At 29.9% G+C, this 19,096-nt stretch overlaps 1 long non-coding RNA gene across 1 annotated transcript; it reads left to right on the top strand.

Annotated features, from left to right (window-relative positions):
- Nucleotides 1-5,401: 5,401 nt before the first annotated feature.
- LOC131625834 (uncharacterized) lies at nt 5,402-7,136 on the top strand. Its single transcript, XR_009290966.1, has 3 exons — nt 5,402-5,915; nt 6,169-6,289; nt 7,034-7,136. It is a non-coding gene; the product is annotated as an uncharacterized LOC131625834 (long non-coding RNA).
- The last annotated feature ends 11,960 nt before the right edge of the window (nt 7,137-19,096 follow it).

Raw genomic sequence — 19,096 nt, 5'->3', positions numbered from 1 at the left:
TTAGGATTCGGTATGTTTTTAGTGTCATGAAAGATAAATAGCATGAAAAGAAATTAAAGACAATAAATTCGGGTTTAAAAACGGTTTGGTAAAACTGTGTCAAGATTAGTGTTCGTCAGCTTGCTTTTGTATATACTCTGATGATCATGTATATGAACATATCAATGATTAATACAATCACGTATCCTCTCGATACTGTTTATCTCTAAAGCAGTGTCGTGATTGTTATTATATTAACCGTCAGATGATCTCTCATGCCGACAGTTGACATAATAACCTTTAAAGTTTGATACAAGTGATTATCAACTCACAAATCTATCTCTAGAGTTTGATTGTTGATAGATGAATACCCTTTTGGTCAAGATTTGAAACATATCTCTCAATAGTGTATCAAAACAACATATAAACATGAATACAAAGATATTCACCATATATTAATCACCAACAAGGTTCATATACAAAAGATCAAGCTAAATACATACTTTACAAGCTAACTACCTCTAATCTTGACACATGAGAAGTTTAGCTATCCATAGCTTCAACAACAAACATCAATACAAGACCTCCTAGCATAGAAATCCAAAGATGATGAAGAAATATGCTTGAGAAATCTTGAATATGGATGAGTTTTTCTTCTTTCTTCTCTTGCCCTAGAGTATGTTGTTGTTGTTGGAATGAAAAAGTGACAAGATAAGATCACAAAAATATCTCCAAGTGCCTAAAAGTAGCCACTTGAAAAAGTACCGCCGCTTAGCGCCATGACGGCCGCTAAGCGGTCCTCAAAAAATATCTGGTTCCACGCTGGAGGCCGCTAAGCGGGATTAGGCCGCTTAGCGGAACTTGCTGAGCACAAAATCTTCCCTCGCCACTGGAAAGCGCGCTTAGTGGCCGCTAAGCGGCCCTTGCTGAACCAAAATTCTTCCTTTGGTCTCCAAACTTGCTCCAACATGTCTCAATACCTCCATATACTTCCCAAAGTGCATAAAACCTACAGAAAGCAAAAGAAAAGCTTATAATTAAGAGATTTACTACCAAACTAAATGTTATTTATTTACACTATATCATACCAAAATTAAATGGAAAGAGTATGAGAAAAGTAATCAAAATACCACAAAAGTTATCAACAAATATTCACATTTTGGATTCTAACACAAGAACCAATGTTGAAGATGTGACGAGGGTGAAGGCTGAACTCAATAAGGAGTTCAATATGAAGGATCTGGGAGCTGCTTCCAGGATTCTTGGAATTGACATTCGAAGAGATAGAAAGAATTCGAAGTTATGCTTATCTCAAAAGGCATATCTACGGAAGATTCTTGAAAAGTTTGGTATGTCGAATTCGAAGCCAGTTGTGACTCCAACAAACCCTCAATTCAAGCTGAGTATTGATCAGTGTCCCAGTACTGATGTCGAAAGAGCCTATATGAATAGCATTTTGTATGCTAATATAGTTGGTTCTTTGATGTATGTTATGGTTTGTGTTACGACCGGCTTTAAAATTTTAAGTTTTTTTTTAACCTAAAATAACAGAGTCGCCACCTATATTTTATTATATCTAAAGATAAGGAAAAATATGGGATAAAAACCTAATTAAAGAGTTTCTGGGTAAGTTGAGAAATTAGGGTCGAGGGAAGGTGTTAGGCACCCTTGACCCTTCCTTAAGGTTTATAGTGTCTCTAAGGTTTGTAAGAGTTTTATGGCAAGGTTTATGGTCTATAAAAAATTGTGGTTAAAAGTAGGGCAGAGAATAAGATCTCAAACCTACTTAATTTTAGGGAAAGGGGACTCGTTTCGGTTACCCGAATGCCTACGTACCTCCTTAATGGAGGATCAGAGTCAACGTAGTTCGTAATTATTTGTTGGTGTTTTTTATGAGATTGTACACCATTATTTTTGTATGTTGAAATGTGTTTTATGTAGTTCGCAGTTTTTCGTAGTTCGTAGTTGTGATTAAAAGTTTTTGGTGTACAATCTCTATTTTTGTATTTTTTGTATTTAAATAATTAATAGATGTGTTAAATTGAATTAGATGAATTAAGTGTTTTGAATAATTTGAGTGGTACGACATTAACGGTCGATCAATTCGAAGACGTGGTGAAATTGTCATTCACTCGTCGTATTATTCGTGGGAAGTGTTAGAGTTAGATTATTTCGCAGAAGAGAGTAATCGTTCTGACATAGCATACGCTAAGTCTTTAATTACTCAAACGAATGAAATTTATATTCACCCGTTTTTAATCCGTGTTCATAAAAATGTTGAGTTTATTATTTATTTGTTTAGAATAATTTGATTGATACGACATTAATAATCGACTAATTCAAAGATAAGTGAAATAGATATTCACCCATCATTTATCCGTCAAAGGGAGAATTAGAATAAATAAAACTTAAACCTAGATGTCAAAACTAAGCCCAGTATTAAATATATACTAACCCTAATTATATTACCTAATATTAATAAAATAATAATAATAATAATAATAATAATAATAATAATAATAATAATAATAATAATAATATAAACATAAAACAACAAACTAAGAAGGGAGATCAGTATGTGATCTTCTCCCTCTACTTCTAATCACGTTTTTTAGACAGTATATATATACTATAACAGTAAAATATTTTGAAAAAGTCATAGTTCACCCATTTTTCCAAAAAAGAATGAATATTAACGTAACAGCCCATTTTATCAAAAATAAAATAAATGAATACAATATAAATAAAAATATATTTGACTCTTTCTCTTTCACGGTTCTCGTTTCTCGAAACGCTAAGAAACTATTCTCTTTCTCATGAAAGACCTTTTTCTTCTCCTTGTTACAAACCAGAGAAAATCAACCCTTTTCAAAATCAAGAATAAACTCATGTGATGAATCAAATGAGATGTAAGAGATTAAAGTTACCTCGGGGTCCGGTTGTTTTTTACGGCTACAGATCCGGCTACGGTGGGAGTTCATGGGCGCTGTGCTGGATTCGCGGCAGTTGCGGATCTTCCGTGAGGATACGTCGGCGTGTGGTGCGGTTGGGACGTCGCTGCGGATGCTACTGTATGGGACGGCTGAGATTCGACCGTCGGTTGTGATGTGTGGGTGAGTATCCGGAGAGCTTTGCCGCATTCTTGTAATCCTGCTCTGAAAACAAAATATAAACACAAAATAGCATTGCATTATGTTTGGTTCAGTATATTTATGGAAGTTTGAAGGTTGGAAATATTGTTTTGATAGTGAAGATTCGGTCATGGTTGGATTGGTTAGTAATGAGATAGTTTGATGTAATGGTATTGTGTTAGCTTGTATGTACAGGTTTCTGGACATGAGAGGTTTTAGTGTTTTGCTCAAGTTGTTTTTCGGTTTCTCCCCCTATGCATTTCACGGTTTTTTTCTCTCCCCCCTAGCCTCCTATTTTAATTTGCTTTTAAAGTGATACAGTAAGTTTGGAGAATTGAATTCTAATTCAATAGGAGTTAATGTCAGTTGGAATGTTTGTAAATGGTGAGAAGAGATTATTGGAAAGTTATGAATGAATATCCTTTTAGAAGAGATTTGACACTTACTCCCTCCGGTCTCCAACCAAAAAAAAAACTCACCCTTTAAGAAAGTGGCTATATATTCATTTAAGTAATGGAAAATATACATTTTTTCCATATTTACCCTTATTTATTAATTTAGAAATAAATTAATATTTTTATTATAACCATTTAATGGTTAGTCAATTTTTATTAATACCATTTAATGGTTAGTCATTTAGTGGTTATATATTCCACTTACTCTTACTAAAATTTCCTGTAGAAATTTGTCCCGCCTAAAAACAACACTTCTTAGTCCATTTACTGTATTCTCTACCCGCCTAAATTTCCATGGTCCCGCCCTGTAGAAATTTAACATTTTCATAGTGAGTTCTATAAATACTAAAGCTTTTGGTTCTCATTTTCATAGCCAAAATTTTACATTTCCTGTATCATTATCTTTTGGTTCTCATAAAAATGCCTCTTAATATTGATCTAAACACTCCATATATTGATCATGAAATGATGGAATGCAACATAGCACCATCCATTAATCTAAATGATCCTTCTTCAAGTAATTTTAACTTGTCTTTTAAGGACCTACATGGTAGTTCATCAAATGAAGAATACATGGAAGAAGCTAATATGTTCAATTGTGAAAATGATTTTGAACATGGTTTTTTTAATATTAATGAGGACATTGATGTTGATGCTTTATATTCAAATGAAGTTCATGTCATGGAAGAAGGTAATATGCTCTAATACTTTTATGTTACATAATTTTTGAACAACTTAATTAATTTTTTTCACTTTTAATACTGTTTTATAAAATTGCAGAGAGTGAATTTATTCCAAATGAAGAAGATGGAGAGGAGACTGAATTTAATCAATATGAAAGTGATGGAGAAACTGAAAGTATTGCAGCTAGTAAGATTTTTTATCATATCATTATATTTTTGTTTGTTCATATCATTACTGTGTCATCTTTTTTTCATATCATATCAATAAGAACATGTAGTAACAAACATGAGACAGTAGCAGCGTAGCAGCATATACTTGTTTCTTAATTATTTTCAATTTTTTCATGCAGTGTCCACAATGGTTCAACATGAACCTGAAACTTTTAAGAAAAAAAGATCACTTTCATTCTTTGGAGTGATATTTTCTGCACTTTCATTTGTTGGAGTTTGAATTGCTTCAGAAGCTTTATTGTCTTCGATACCTAAATCAAAAGATGGAAACTCATTAGCTAAATGATGTGGGTTTGCCATTTTTAGAGTATAAAAAAAAGGAAGAATAAGACTCATGGAGTTTTGTACAAGATGATACTGCACCATTTATAATAGTAGGATATGACTTTTCAAAAGCCAATGATAACAAATGCAACGTTTCAGAATAAATGCTCTTTTGAAAGTGTAAAAAGTGGAGTTATTATAGGAATAAACATGAATATTGAAAAACTAAATTTGAGGGTAAAATTGGAATGGTATATTTAATTGTAACCATTGTAATTAATTTTTGCTTATATTTGAGACTCTAAATTTTTTTTTTTTTGCTTACATATGAGACCGGAGGGAGTATATGAAGATATTTTGTGCAATTTGGAAGAGAGACTTAATTTGGTGCACCTTTTTTAGAAAGAGCAGACATTAACGTGAGATTTGTTTCTCACTTGGATTCAGATTTTCTCATTTGATTTTTTTTATAGGAAAGTCAATACTATACTAAGAAAAGTAAAGCCTCAGTTAATTACATCCTAATCCCATATTAATCTATAGATTAGTTTCATTTTAAGGATAAAACTGTCATTACAATTAAATTGAATTTGTCATTACAATTTAAATCATTTTAATCATTATTACTTATTAACATCATTACTCTTCACGTTCCCCATCAAAACCTCAACATCTCCCCTATTCAATACTCTTCACGTTCCCCATCAAAACCTCAACATCTCCCCTATTCAATTAACCTCTTCAACATCTTCCCTAATCAATAAAATGCACATTCCTAGGGAAAGAATCCCTCATGCGTGCGGCCCTGCACCTTCAAGAAGCCGGCAAAATTCAATTCGTCTTCTCCATATAAACCATCTCCCAATCATATTATTCTTCATCATCTCCCATATTCAATTAACCTCTTCAACATCTATTTCAAGCATTCCTACACCCTTGCCACTTCCATAGGATTAGGGTTAGGAGAATTTCACGTTCTCTTCTTCAGACTTCCTTCTCTCTCTCTCTAAAAAAAAACTCAAGAGCGACAATCGGCTTTCATCGTCTTTCTCATGCGAGCTCTTTTCGTACCTTATCCGATTTGGTTCACCGATGATGAACACCGCCCTCTTTTGATTTCTTCTTCTCACCATGAAACGGTGGCCGAGATCTTTTTGAATCTTCAAAATAGGGTGAGATCTTTTTGATTTTTCTGTTTTTTCTTTAATCTCTCTTCTTCTCTCTCAACGATTCTGAAGGGTCTTTTTCTTTCTTCACATAATTTATGGAAAATTTATGTTGATGAGGAAAATAACGATGGAATTTTTTTAGGGTTTGATTGTTCTCTGCGGCTGATGTTTCTGAACAGTGATCTCTGCCTTGGGAATTGTGTATTGAATGCTTATATATGTTAATTTAATTAGGGTTTTCTCATTTTGTTTGCAGGCCTATTCTGAAATTCTCTATTGGGCTTTTGCAACCTCTGATTTTCTGTTCTTAATGAACCGTGATTTTGTTATGATGTAACTACGATGAAAATCTTTTACCGAGCTTCTGATATAGTGAAGTAATTTTCTCTTTTATACCTCCTTTTATGAACAAAAACTAAGTTTTGTGATTTGCAATAGGAATGTTTTTTAGGCCCATGATTAATTTGTGACATGTGATTGATTTGTGACATGTGATTCTCAACGAGATGGAATAGTATTGAATGTTACATAGACTACAATTTAAATCTAATGAAATTTAGTACTGTGATAAATTCTGATGAATTTTTGTTGAATCAAGAATCCATCTGCACATTTTCAAAAACTGTTTCCCCACATCATTTACTCATCAATTTTTCCTATCATAAGGAAACCTTTCTTTGTTGCGATTCATATAATTTGGAGTATGTATCAGCTTATAATTTAGCAACTATTGTTTAGTTTAGGCATTCTTATGAACAACTGAATAAATAAAAAATTAAATTAATATTTGGATTGATGCTGAGTTTTTCTTGGGGAACAGTAGTTACCCAGTGCATACTTCCATAGTGGTAGAATTAAAAACAGAATTGTCATAAACAATATATAAGGGACTATGGTTTTGACACAATCATAGTAAACTATAATCTTCTTTAATATTCTTGATCAAACTGTGACAAGTACTATGGGTCAGCAGCACAACTTGAATATCTTCCTCACGATTATTCCAATCAGTCCAGAGGGACTGCATTCAAAATTGTTCAGGGTCACAATTTCTGTTTAGGGGTAGTATATTGATTTTCAATTTTCACTTTCGAATCTCTAATATAATTTTTATATTTCAGGATTTACCTTCTTTGAGTTGATCTCTTCATGTTGGTTCTTGCTTCACGATGATTGTCAATGTTAGATCTGAAGGGTTGTTGTTACTTTTATTTGAATAAGGGTAAGTTTCTGTGCTTTTTTTCTCTCATCAATTTATGTTCAATTTTTAGTGGTGTATTGAGTTAGAGTTTTTGATTATTTGTGTGTTGGCATTGTAATATATTGTTATTGTTATCTATTTTTTTAATGGTCTAAATATTTTGTGAGATTTGGGCAAGCCATGATGATTATCACGTACTTTGCAAAATTGTTCAGGGTCACAATTTCTATTTAATGTTTAATGTAATGGCAAGCCAATCTTGGATAGTTCCTTTTCTGCGTTTTTTAGTGTAGTATTCATCATTATTTACGTGTTGGCACTTTAACATTCATTGTATAGGAATGTAAATATGTATAACTGTTGTGTGGCTCTTTTGAGTTGTTATATACGTTGTCAATTGCGGCATAGTGGGCATTGGCCGTTGTTGGAAGTGTTTAGATAGCAGTTTGCTGTACTAGCCATTGTTGAGCCTTGATTGAAGATAAATGTTCCGAAAAAATATTTGTTTATACAGTATAATTTAGAATGTAGATATGTATAAACAATTTTGAATATTGATAACTACAATTTCTGTTTGGTTATTCTTTTCTAAATTTATGAATTGTTTTCCTTTGTCTTATATTTCCAGGTTTTAGTAGATGCCTTTGAGAAGAAGTAGACGTCAACTTTAGAGGTCGAGTATATGAATATTCAAAAAGATAGAGACAAAGCCATTGAGAAGCTCATAGAATGAGGTAAATTCAACTTCTTCTGCCATGGATTTCATTACATGAAAAAATGGTATTTGGAGGAAGAAAAAAAACATCTAGCATGCTGCTATGTGTCAAAAGAATGACAAAGGTGTGTGGTTCAGAATTTGAGAGAAAAGAACATGCATGTATAAAGGTGTAGAGTAGAAAAAAAAGTTTATTATAGCTTTATTTTTTATACTTTCATGAATGATTATATAGACAAGTAAGAATTGTATTTGTTAGCATACATATAATGTATGACGACTATTATAGCTGGTGGCTCCAAAAAAAGTTTATTATAGCTTTATTTTTTATACTTTCATGAATGATTATATAGACAAGTAAGAATTGTATTTGTTAGCATACATATAATGTATGACGACTATTATAGCTGGTGGCTCCAAAATAGATGTTTAATTCTATTGACTATTATCAATCATTATTCAAGTTCTATCTCTTCGTAGTGTAAGCACATATTGATCTTGATGTGTTTAGATATATTAGTTTTAATATAAAGATTATTAAAATTGTTCTTTTGTTTAATTCATTTTGCCAATATTTTTATTTTTAAATTATTTTTAATTTAAGATACAATATTTCTTAAAATAATATATAAAAATTTGAAATATATATTACTGATGTACAACAATTTTGCTAAAATAGTTTTATTTTTCTTTCTATCTTTTCAGTTTTTGTTACATTTTAAAAACAAATGTGCGGAATATTAATAGAATCCATACATTTATAATACAATTTTTTTTTTAAATTATAGGCATGCCCGACAGGCTGAACCTATTTTTCTAAAGGGCCAATAAAATATTTACTCAAATTGAATAGAAATTATAGGTCATATATTTAATGACTTCTAGGTTATTTGCATTCCAAAGATTTGAATATGTTTAATGACTCTGAGTTATTTTTTCAAAGACTAATCTCAATTTGTTTATAATTAAAATTCAAAATTTTTTAAACAACTAACTTATAAAATAAAATACAAGAATAGTAAATCATTAAGAAATATTTGACAAAAATAAGAAATTAATTGATTTAGTACTGTAATATTTTAACATTTTTACGATGAGTTTTTTTATATATATATATATAGAAATGGTGTATTTGTTGTATTTATAGTGGTCTTAAATGTTAAGAAGTGCAAAAACAAAATTTTATTATTCTTTTTGCAAAAACAAAAATTTGAATGTTTTGAATATTTTAAATTTTTTTAACCAGTCAGTAATTAAAGTCCCAAATGCTTCTTCTGACGAATTAAATAACGATAAAATATGTTGTATACGTTAATTTATTCAAATTAATTTATTCCAATTACTTTATTCAAATTATTTTATTCAAATTACTTTTTAATATTTAATTTTATATTTTGATTTGGTCTTAACAATATGCAAATCATATTTACACTTATTAATATATAAACTAGCCTATGATTTAAAATATCTTGACTTTTAATAATTATAAGTATAATATATTTATTTTGGGAAAGATAATATATTTATTTTTAACGATGAAAATTTGTTTTTATATTTAAAAAATTAGATCATTTAATACCTGTTACCAAATCAAATAAATATAATCACATATATTATATTTATTTATTATTTATAACAATGTACAATCCATGTGAATACACCGGTAGATGAATACTCATGGTAGATTAAATTAATATTTATATGAAAATTATAATTTCAAATATTTTTTCTTTTTAATTTGCGTATCTTTTATATATATTTATTAACCATCGTTATATATTTATTTATTATTTATAAATTAAATTCATTCTCACAATCATTATGATTATTTTTAAAACATATCATTAATATTTAATTAATATATGATCATAAAATCATATAATATCAATAGAATCCATAAATTTACAATTCAGAAAAACTTAAAAATTATAGGCATGTCCGACGTGCCGAACCTATTTTTCTAACGGGCCGACAAAATTTTTACTTAAATTGAACAAATATTATATATCATATGTTGTAACGGGCCGACAAAATATAGGTTTTTTAATCCATATATTAATTTTTTTAATTTTTTGAAATATTTAACTCAATTTGTTTATAATTAAAAATCAAAATTTTTTAAACAACTAACTTATAAAATAAAATACAAGAATATGAAATCAAAGTGAAATTTTTTTAAACACTTTAAAATTAATGTTATGTTTCTATGACATTCAGAATTTCAAATATTATATTTTTTTAACCATCAAAGCACTATATTTATTTAATATTTCTGACAATATTGTGCGACCTGTACGAATACACGTGTAGATGACTAATCAGTTATTTTATTTATTTTTAAACTAAACTATACATTTTTTTACGGGTCGAGATTACTTAATTTATATATCTTTTATATACTTTCTTAACCATCACTATACTATATTTATTTATTATTTACAATGATATTGCGTGATCCGTATAAATGCATGGGTAAATGACTACTTAATTATATATAATTTATATACTTTTATTAATCATATATTATATTTATTTATTATTCATTATTACATTTGCGCGACCCGTGCGAACGCACGGGTAGATGACTGCTTAATTATTTCATTTATTTTTTCTACTAAAGTATATATTTCTAACTAAATTAAATTAATATTTATATAACAATTATAATTTCAAATTTTTTTCTTTTTAATTTGCGTATCTTTTGTATATATTTATTAACCATCTTTATATATTTATTTATTATTTATAAATTAAATTCATTCTCACAATCATTATGATTATTTTTAAAACATATCATTAATATTTAATTAATATATGATCATAAAATCATATAATATCAATAGAATTCATAAATTTACAATTCAGAAAAACTTAAAAATTATAGGCATGTCCGACGTGCCGAACCTATTTTTCTAACGGGCCGACAAAATATTTACTTAAATTGAACAAATATTATATATCATATGTTGTAACGGGCCGACAAAATATAGGTTTTTTAATCCATATATTAATTTTTTTAAATTTTTTGAAATATTTAACTCAATTTGTTTATAATTAAAAATCAAATTTTTTTAAACAACTAACTTATAAAATAAAATACAAGAATATGAAATCAAAGTGAAATTTTTTTAAACACTTTAAAATTAATGTTATGTTTCTATGACATTCAGAATTTCAAATATTATATTTTTTTAACCATCAAAGCACTATATTTATTTAATATTTCTGACAATATTGTGCGACCTGTACGAATACACGTGTAGATGACTAATTAGTTATTTTATTTATTTTTAAACTAAACTATACATTTTTTTACGGGTCGAGATTACTTAATTTATATATCTTTTATATACTTTCTTAACCATCACTATACTATATTTATTTATTATTTATAATGATATTGCGTGATCCGTATAAATGCATGGGTAAATGACTACTTAATTATATATATTTTATATACTTTTATTAATCATATATTATATTTATTTATTATTCATTATTACATTTGCGCGACCCATGCGAACGCACGGGTAGATGACTGCTTAATTATTTCATTTATTTTTTCTACTAAAGTATATATTTCTAACTAAATTAAATTAATATTTATATAACAATTATAATTTCAAATTTTTTTCTTTTTAATTTGTGTATCTTTTGTATATATTTATTAACCATCTTTATATATTTATTTATTATTTATAAATTAAATTCATTCTCACAATCATTATGATTATTTTTAAAATATATCATTAATATTTAATTAATATATGATCATAAAATCATATAATATCAATAGAATCCATAAATTTACAATTCAGAAAAACTTAAAAATTATAGGCATGTCCGACGTGCCGAACCTATTTTTCTAACGGGCCGACAAAATATTTAATTAAATTGAACAAATATTATATATCATATGTTGTAACGGGCCGACAAAATATAGGTTTTTTAATCCATATATTAAATTTTTTAATTTTTTGAAATATTTAACTCAATTTGTTTATAATTAAAAATCAAATTTTTTTAAACAACTAACTTATAAAATAAAATACAAGAATATGAAATCAAAGTGAAATTTTTTTAAACACTTTAAAATTAATGTTATGTTTCTATGACATTCAGAATTTCAAATATTATATTTTTTTAACCATCAAAGCACTATATTTATTTAATATTTCTGACAATATTGTGCGACCTGTACGAATACACGTGTAGATGACTAATTAATTATTTTATTTATTTTTAAACTAAACTATACATTTTTTTACGGGTCGAGATTACTTAATTTATATATCTTTTATATACTTTCTTAACCATCACTATACTATATTTATTTATTATTTATAATGATATTGCGTGATCCGTATAAATGCATAGGTAAATGACTACTTAATTATATATATTTTATATACTTTTATTAATCATATATTATATTTATTTATTATTCATAATTACATTTGCGCGACCCGTGCGAACGCACGGGTAGATGACTGCTTAATTATTTCATTTATTTTTTCTACTAAAGTGTATATTTCTAACTAAATTAAATTAATATTTATATAACAATTATAATTTCAAATTTTTTTCTTTTTAATTTGTGTATCTTTTGTATATATTTATTAACTATCTTTATATATTTATTTATTATTTATATCGACTTTGCGTGACCCGTGCGAACGCACGGGTCCTTTACTAGTTAATAATGAAAATAATAATCATTTTAATATACGACAATAATACTACTTGTCAAAAATTAATTCCTATTAATCCTAATAAAGAAGTCTAATCTAATATTTCTAATTTCTAAAAAAAAACCTAATAGTGAAAATAACTAATAAAATTGAACTAATAAAAAAAAAACTAAAAATCTAATAATGAGAAATATGTCCACAGTGAAAAATAGAGTAAAAAATAATGTCAACAGTGTAGTTCGAACTCAAGACCTTTGAGGCTAGTAACTCCTTAAACATACTACATTGCCAATTGTGCTATTCAATTTGTTCAAAATAAAGATGCACTTGAAAACATGTGAGGTGTCAAGCAAAATTTGTTTATTATTTAAAATATACAAATAATTCAAAGTTACTGTTACATATATTTTTTTTTAATAAAAATTATTGTTAAAATGTTAGTAAAATTGAATAAAACTTATAAGATCAAAGTTAAAAATAATATAAATGTTAGAAATAAGGCAGACAAATTTTGGGGTATGACAGTTTGTACTAGACCCGACATAGCTTACGCAGTCAGTCTTGTAAGCAGGTACATGCTGAATCCTGGAAAGGCTCACTGGCAAGCATTGAAGTGGATTTTAAGGTACATAAATGGGTCTCTGAATAGAGTCCTAATTTATGGTGGAGCCTTGGGTGAAGATAGTAAAGCAGTAATAGAAGGATATGTCGACTCTGATTATGCAGGTTGTATGGATTCCAGAAAATTTATTTCTGGATATGTTTTCACTATGTTTGGCACTGCAATTAGTTGGAAAGCAACACTTCAGAAGGTTGTTGCTCTATCAACCACTGAAGCGGAGTATATTGCCCTAACTGAAGCTGTGAAAGAAGCATTGTGGCTTGAAGGTTTTGCGAAGGAGCTGAAACTTCAAGGTCGAGGTATCACTGTTAAATGTGATAGTCAAAGTGCAATACACCTGTCGAAGAATTCAGCCTATCATGAGCGAACGAAACACATTGATGTGAGGCTGCATTTCGTCAGAGGAGAAATCGAACGTGGAGAAGTCCAAGTGCTGAAGGTTTCGACTGAAGACAATGCTGCTGATATGATCACCAAGACATTGCCGAGTTGCAAGTTTTTCCACTGTATGCAGTTGATAAAGCTGCATGAAGAAAGTTAGTTTGTTCCTTGACGTTGTAGAGTTAGGTCCAAGGTGGAGATTTGTGAGATATTGGATCGAACTCTAGTATTGTCGAAGGGTAGCTTCTTGGTTCGACAGTTCGACAGAGTTAAGCATGAAGTCGAATGATTGTTCACATGCTGGTGTCGAAGATGGGTCTAGCATGCAGATGTCGAAGATGCTAGGGTTGTTAGCATGTTAAATTAGGTTTTAGTGTTTAAACCCTAATTTGTTAAGTTAGCTTGTTTATTAAGTTGGCTTGTGTAATGGGCCTTGCTGAAAAAGCCCATTAGTTAGTATGTTAGGTTTTATTATAAATAGCATACTAGTCTCTCATCATTGCTAAGCTGCAAATCCTAATTTAGGGTGAGAGAGGTTATTTGTTATTCTTGTAAACTTGTAATCTTGTTCTAAGAGAAAGTGAAAGAATAACAGTTATAACCAATTATTGTGTTCCTCTTCTTCCGTGTCCTTTATTCTTCCTTGTTTTAAACTTTGTTCTTGGCATTGAATTCACAACAGAGACAAATAAAACTAAGTAAGAAAATAAACTTCATTTCTTTTCATTGATATCTCAAATATGTCAAAGACACTACATTATATAGTGTCACTAATGGATAATCTAACAAAAGACCTAAACACTAAAAGCCCACTTAAATGATAATTGAAAAGCCCAAATAAAACATAAAAAGATTATAACTAATAAATTAACTTAAATAATATATTTCTACCCTCTATCATTGCTGACGGGTTCACTTGAACCTTGTCCTCAAGGTTCTAATAAAAAGTAAATTTTGTTATTTTTTTATTTGAAAATTATTTTTAAAGACAACTAAATTTTTTTTCCAGTTGGCAAGCACTAGTTTTAAGAGAGAGAGAAAACATGCCCTTGTGTTGTGTGATGATTGAGACACATGAGGAAACGTGGTGATGTTGGGTAGGTGAGAGCATCCACATCCATACTACTCAAGTTAGTGGTATAAATGGACCCTACTTAATTTATTATATTTTTTTATACTTTTACCACATCACTAAATTTTCCAAACAACCATACCACTCACTTAAAACTCCAAATTGGGACCCACTACTCTCACAATTTTTCAAAACTACGGTGGTATTCTGTAGAAATGATGGTTTAGAAGTTTGGTCCATTTAAATTTAAATAATAATATATTCTGACACTTATGGTATAAAAAAAGGAAAAACACCACCGATGTGGGTGCTCTGAGGACGTGAGGTAATGGATAGGTGAGGTAGTGGGTTAGAAACAACAGTATCCCAAAATTGAAATGCATAGGAGGGACATATCATATAGTCTTTTTTCCTAAATCCATAACAACACACAACTTTTTCTTTCTTTCAGATATCATCTCTATTCCGTCTTTTTCATTTTTTCTGCTGTGTTTGAGATGAAATTCAAATCATTGACATGTTTTACCCATAATATTTGCAGGCTCTGATAGTTTCATCGATTGAGACAGTAAACCTGGTGGTTTTGCCGGTGGTCTTTGCAATTCTGATAGTTTCTCCGGTGACGAAAAAAGTGAGTTTTTGAACTTTAACTGAACAAGTAACACCGAAGACGTTTGTTTCTTTTCGTTTTGAATTGATTCCGGAGACACTGTCGGAGATCTTGCCAAGGATATCGTCGGAGATCTCGTCGGAGATGCTGTCGGAGTTGTTGCCGGAGATGATTTCTGATTAGAAAATATTCCAATTCCTTCTTGTTCTTCTGCCGGACGTATTGGGGAAAACGACGACGGAAAAGTAACCGGAGACAACATCACAAACTCCGCCGGAGATGACTTCAGATCTGGAAAAATTTTGATTCCTTCTTTTTCTTCTCTATGTCTCTGAACAACATATTTTTCTTTCAATTTTTCTTGTGTTTTTTTGAATGAATCTGAAATATTTTGAATCTGCAATTTCAACTCTTCTCTATATTTGTTTTCGATTTTCTGAGTTTCTATTAAGTATTGTCTTAGAGTTTCTAACTCATGAACAATTTCTGGTTGTGAAAAGAAATCTTGAGGTTGAAGTGGAGCAGAAACTATATGTTGTTGTTGGTATGGAGTGTATGGAGTGAATGTTGAAAATGGAGGATTTATATGTTGTTGTTGGTATGGAGTGTATGGAGTGAATGTTGAAAATGGAGGATTTAAGGATGCAGGATATGAGTATATGGGTGGTGGATATGGGTTAGATGATATAGGTGTTGTGGTTGAAACAATGGGATAATAAGGATAGATTGGAGGAATGCTCCATTGATGAAATGTGGGTGTGAAGTTGGAATACTCCATGGGAGAGATCGAGTGCAAGAATGAAAGCACCAATGTTAAGAAGCTAGAACTACACCCTAACAAACTAAGGAAAAGCTGTAAAATAAAAGAGACAAATAAAACTAAGTAAGAAAATAAACTTCATTTCTCTTCATTGATATCTCAAATGTGTCAAAGACACTACATTATATAGTGTCACTAATGGATAATCTAACAAAAGACCTAAACACTAAAAGCCCACTTAAATGATAATTGAAAACCCAAATAAAACATAAAAAGATTATAACGAATAAATTAACTTAAATAATATATTTCTACTCTCTATCAAGAATTCAGTTGCACAAAGTGATGCAAGCTTTGTCTTGTTCTGTTTGGCATGTAGGTTTTGGACAGAGTGGTAGAGCAGCAAGAGTGTTGCAGAGATGGAAAAAGGATCTCGTGAAAAAAAGATTTTTGTTCTTGTCTTTTTTTGTCTTTTTTTTTCTTTTTTGTATTTTTTGTTGACTTGTGTATTATGGGCTTCCCACAAAAAATGGGCCTAGACTAAAGAAAAAGAACTCTCTCTTTTTTTTACTCAAACCTAAGAATAAAAATTAAAAAAAAAAATAAAAGGAAAAAGGTAATACAAATAAACCATTTTAAATCTTAACAAAAATTCAATCTAAATTTATAAATTGAATTAATATTAAAATTCAAAATCATAAAAGGTTAGTAACAAGTGAATGAAAAATATTATTAAATCATAAAATCGAATGCGTAAAATGAACATATGCATATATTTTTTGATATTATTTTCTCAACTGGATGTAAAATGTAAATGGACAAATGATGCTATATAATTTTATTTCTATGCAAAATGAAAAGTTAAGGCAAAAATTGGGGTACGACAGTCATGTCATTCGAGTTGCACGTGTACCATCCATAAGAGAGGAGGATGCCGAAGCACATCATTTAAGATTTTCGACTTTGAAGGGTGGATAGTGACCTTGAAATACTTTAGGATACAAAAGTTAAGCATAGAACAGTTTAAGACTTTGTTAGTGTGATTACCTGAGAGAGGGACATTAGTAGAGATTGAGGGAATTCAGGTTTCCTAGTGAATGATCTTATCTTCAAATCTTCTTTGGCTTGTAACCCCCCAAATAATATTGATGATGTGAATAATGCAACAAGAAAAATTAATCTGACCTTGGGGAGAACAATCCATATCCAACAATTTCCAGCAAGAATTAATGTTGTTGATAGGAAAGTGAATGTTGCAAGTGTTTGAGAACCAGCTCCATAAGTTGCAGAAAATTTGCATTCAAAAAAAGTGTGTGGAGGATTCCATATTTTAATGGCAAAATGAGCACATAAAAGGGATAGCCAATCCTCTCTTAGCCAAGTTATCATAAGTAGGCAATATATTATGATTCAGTCTCTAGATGGGGTAATGTCTTTGAGGGAGGAAATGTTAGGGCACTAATAGAACTTGTTCCACAAGGAAACTGATTTAGGTTTATAAAAAAAGTCATAAGTTTGTTTCAAGATGAGGTTGCCAGTGAAAGAACTTGTCCACACTCTTTTATCCTTATAATCATCTAAGGAAATGTGACAAATGGAAATTCCTACGAGAGAGGAAGAAGCATGTGATGAGTGGGAATAAATAGATTAGGGAGTAGTTGGAAAAGAGAAAATAAGAAAAATATAGAGGAAAATAAGTGTAAAAATAAAGGAAGACATGGGGACAGAATACACACTTGGAGAGCTAATTGATAAAAACTCATCTTTGAGGAAAACCAAGAATTTCAACGAACCAAATTTGAACTCTCTTATCATGTCAAACTACCTTATTTTATTTCGGAAAAATTCAAAAGAAAGAAAAATAAAATAAGCATATCAAAAAGTCAAACAGGGATGCCACCAAGCATCAAATTAACATACCTTTTGGCAAAGCTTTAGAGAAAGTATCGGTTTATGCAAAATTCATGAAAATGTCCACTAACCATGAAATGCAAGCCAAAGTATGATGAAAATATTTCTTTAGCATAAGAGTGTACTGCAATCATCTAACGCAAGTATCCACATAAACTGATTGAGTCAAGAGCAAGCATCAATCTGATTTTATGATATTGGATATGCCAGGAGATTCAAAAACACCATTGTTGTTGAGTAGACCTTTTGTAACAACATGCATAGCCTTAATTAGTGTTGATATGATATAATTAATTTAGAGATTCAACAAAGAACAGGTTGTGTTTAATGTGTTTGAAGCCATGAAACATAAAGAGGAAAACCTCAATGATATAGAGTTGACGTAGTTGAAGATGTAGTCGAGGAAGTGTCTCCAAGTGAGTTGCCTTTGTTACCTACTGAATATATTATGGTGAAATCTATTGACACGAATGAGGAAGGACAAGATAAATAAGTCGAGGAATATGTGCATGTCATATCAAAAAGTGAGACTTTGAGTAATCCTGAACCAAGTGTCTTAGTGGCAACAAAAGCTCAAAAATCTAAGATACTTGAAGTGAAAGAGAATCTTCCACAGTTAAAGCCCAATCTCTTGAGAAAACAATCGAAATCACCTGATCAAGTTTGGAGTCTCTTATCTAGTTTGAAAAAAGAGAAACCTACAAGAGTATTGAGAAAGAATAATGGAACACGTGGTTGGAACAAATGTGATCTAAGGGGAAGAAATACGACAAATTTAATGCACAAGACCAAGTTTAATTTCAAACCAATTAGATACACTAATACAAGTTTGAAGTAAGAACTTGGTTAGATAAGTAATCAATCAAGTTAATGACCTTAAATAAGTGTTGTATGTGAGGCAACCCACATATTGATGTTATTTAGTAACTCTTTTATCATCACTGGCTGTCAATGGTTTGATAAGCACAAAGCTCTGAGGAAGATCATGGTTATGAAAGAGTTATTTAAGGACAAATAACAGTGTAAGTTTGGGGTTATGATGACACTTTGTCATCGTGTAAATTTTATAAGCATTTGCACAAGTTTTGATGATTTTTAGTGGTTTATGTTTCAATTTTATGAATAAATATGAAGAAAATTATTAAGTGAAATAAATAATCAAAATGTGGAAAAAGTGAAGAATTGTGAAGAAAAAAAGGTCATTTTCAGCATAATTTGCAT

The sequence above is a fragment of the Vicia villosa genome, linkage group LG1 (assembly GCF_029867415.1).
Source record: "Vicia villosa cultivar HV-30 ecotype Madison, WI linkage group LG1, Vvil1.0, whole genome shotgun sequence".
Lineage (NCBI taxonomy): Eukaryota > Viridiplantae > Streptophyta > Magnoliopsida > Fabales > Fabaceae > Vicia > Vicia villosa.
This window is presented reverse-complemented; position numbering and strand designations above follow the sequence as displayed.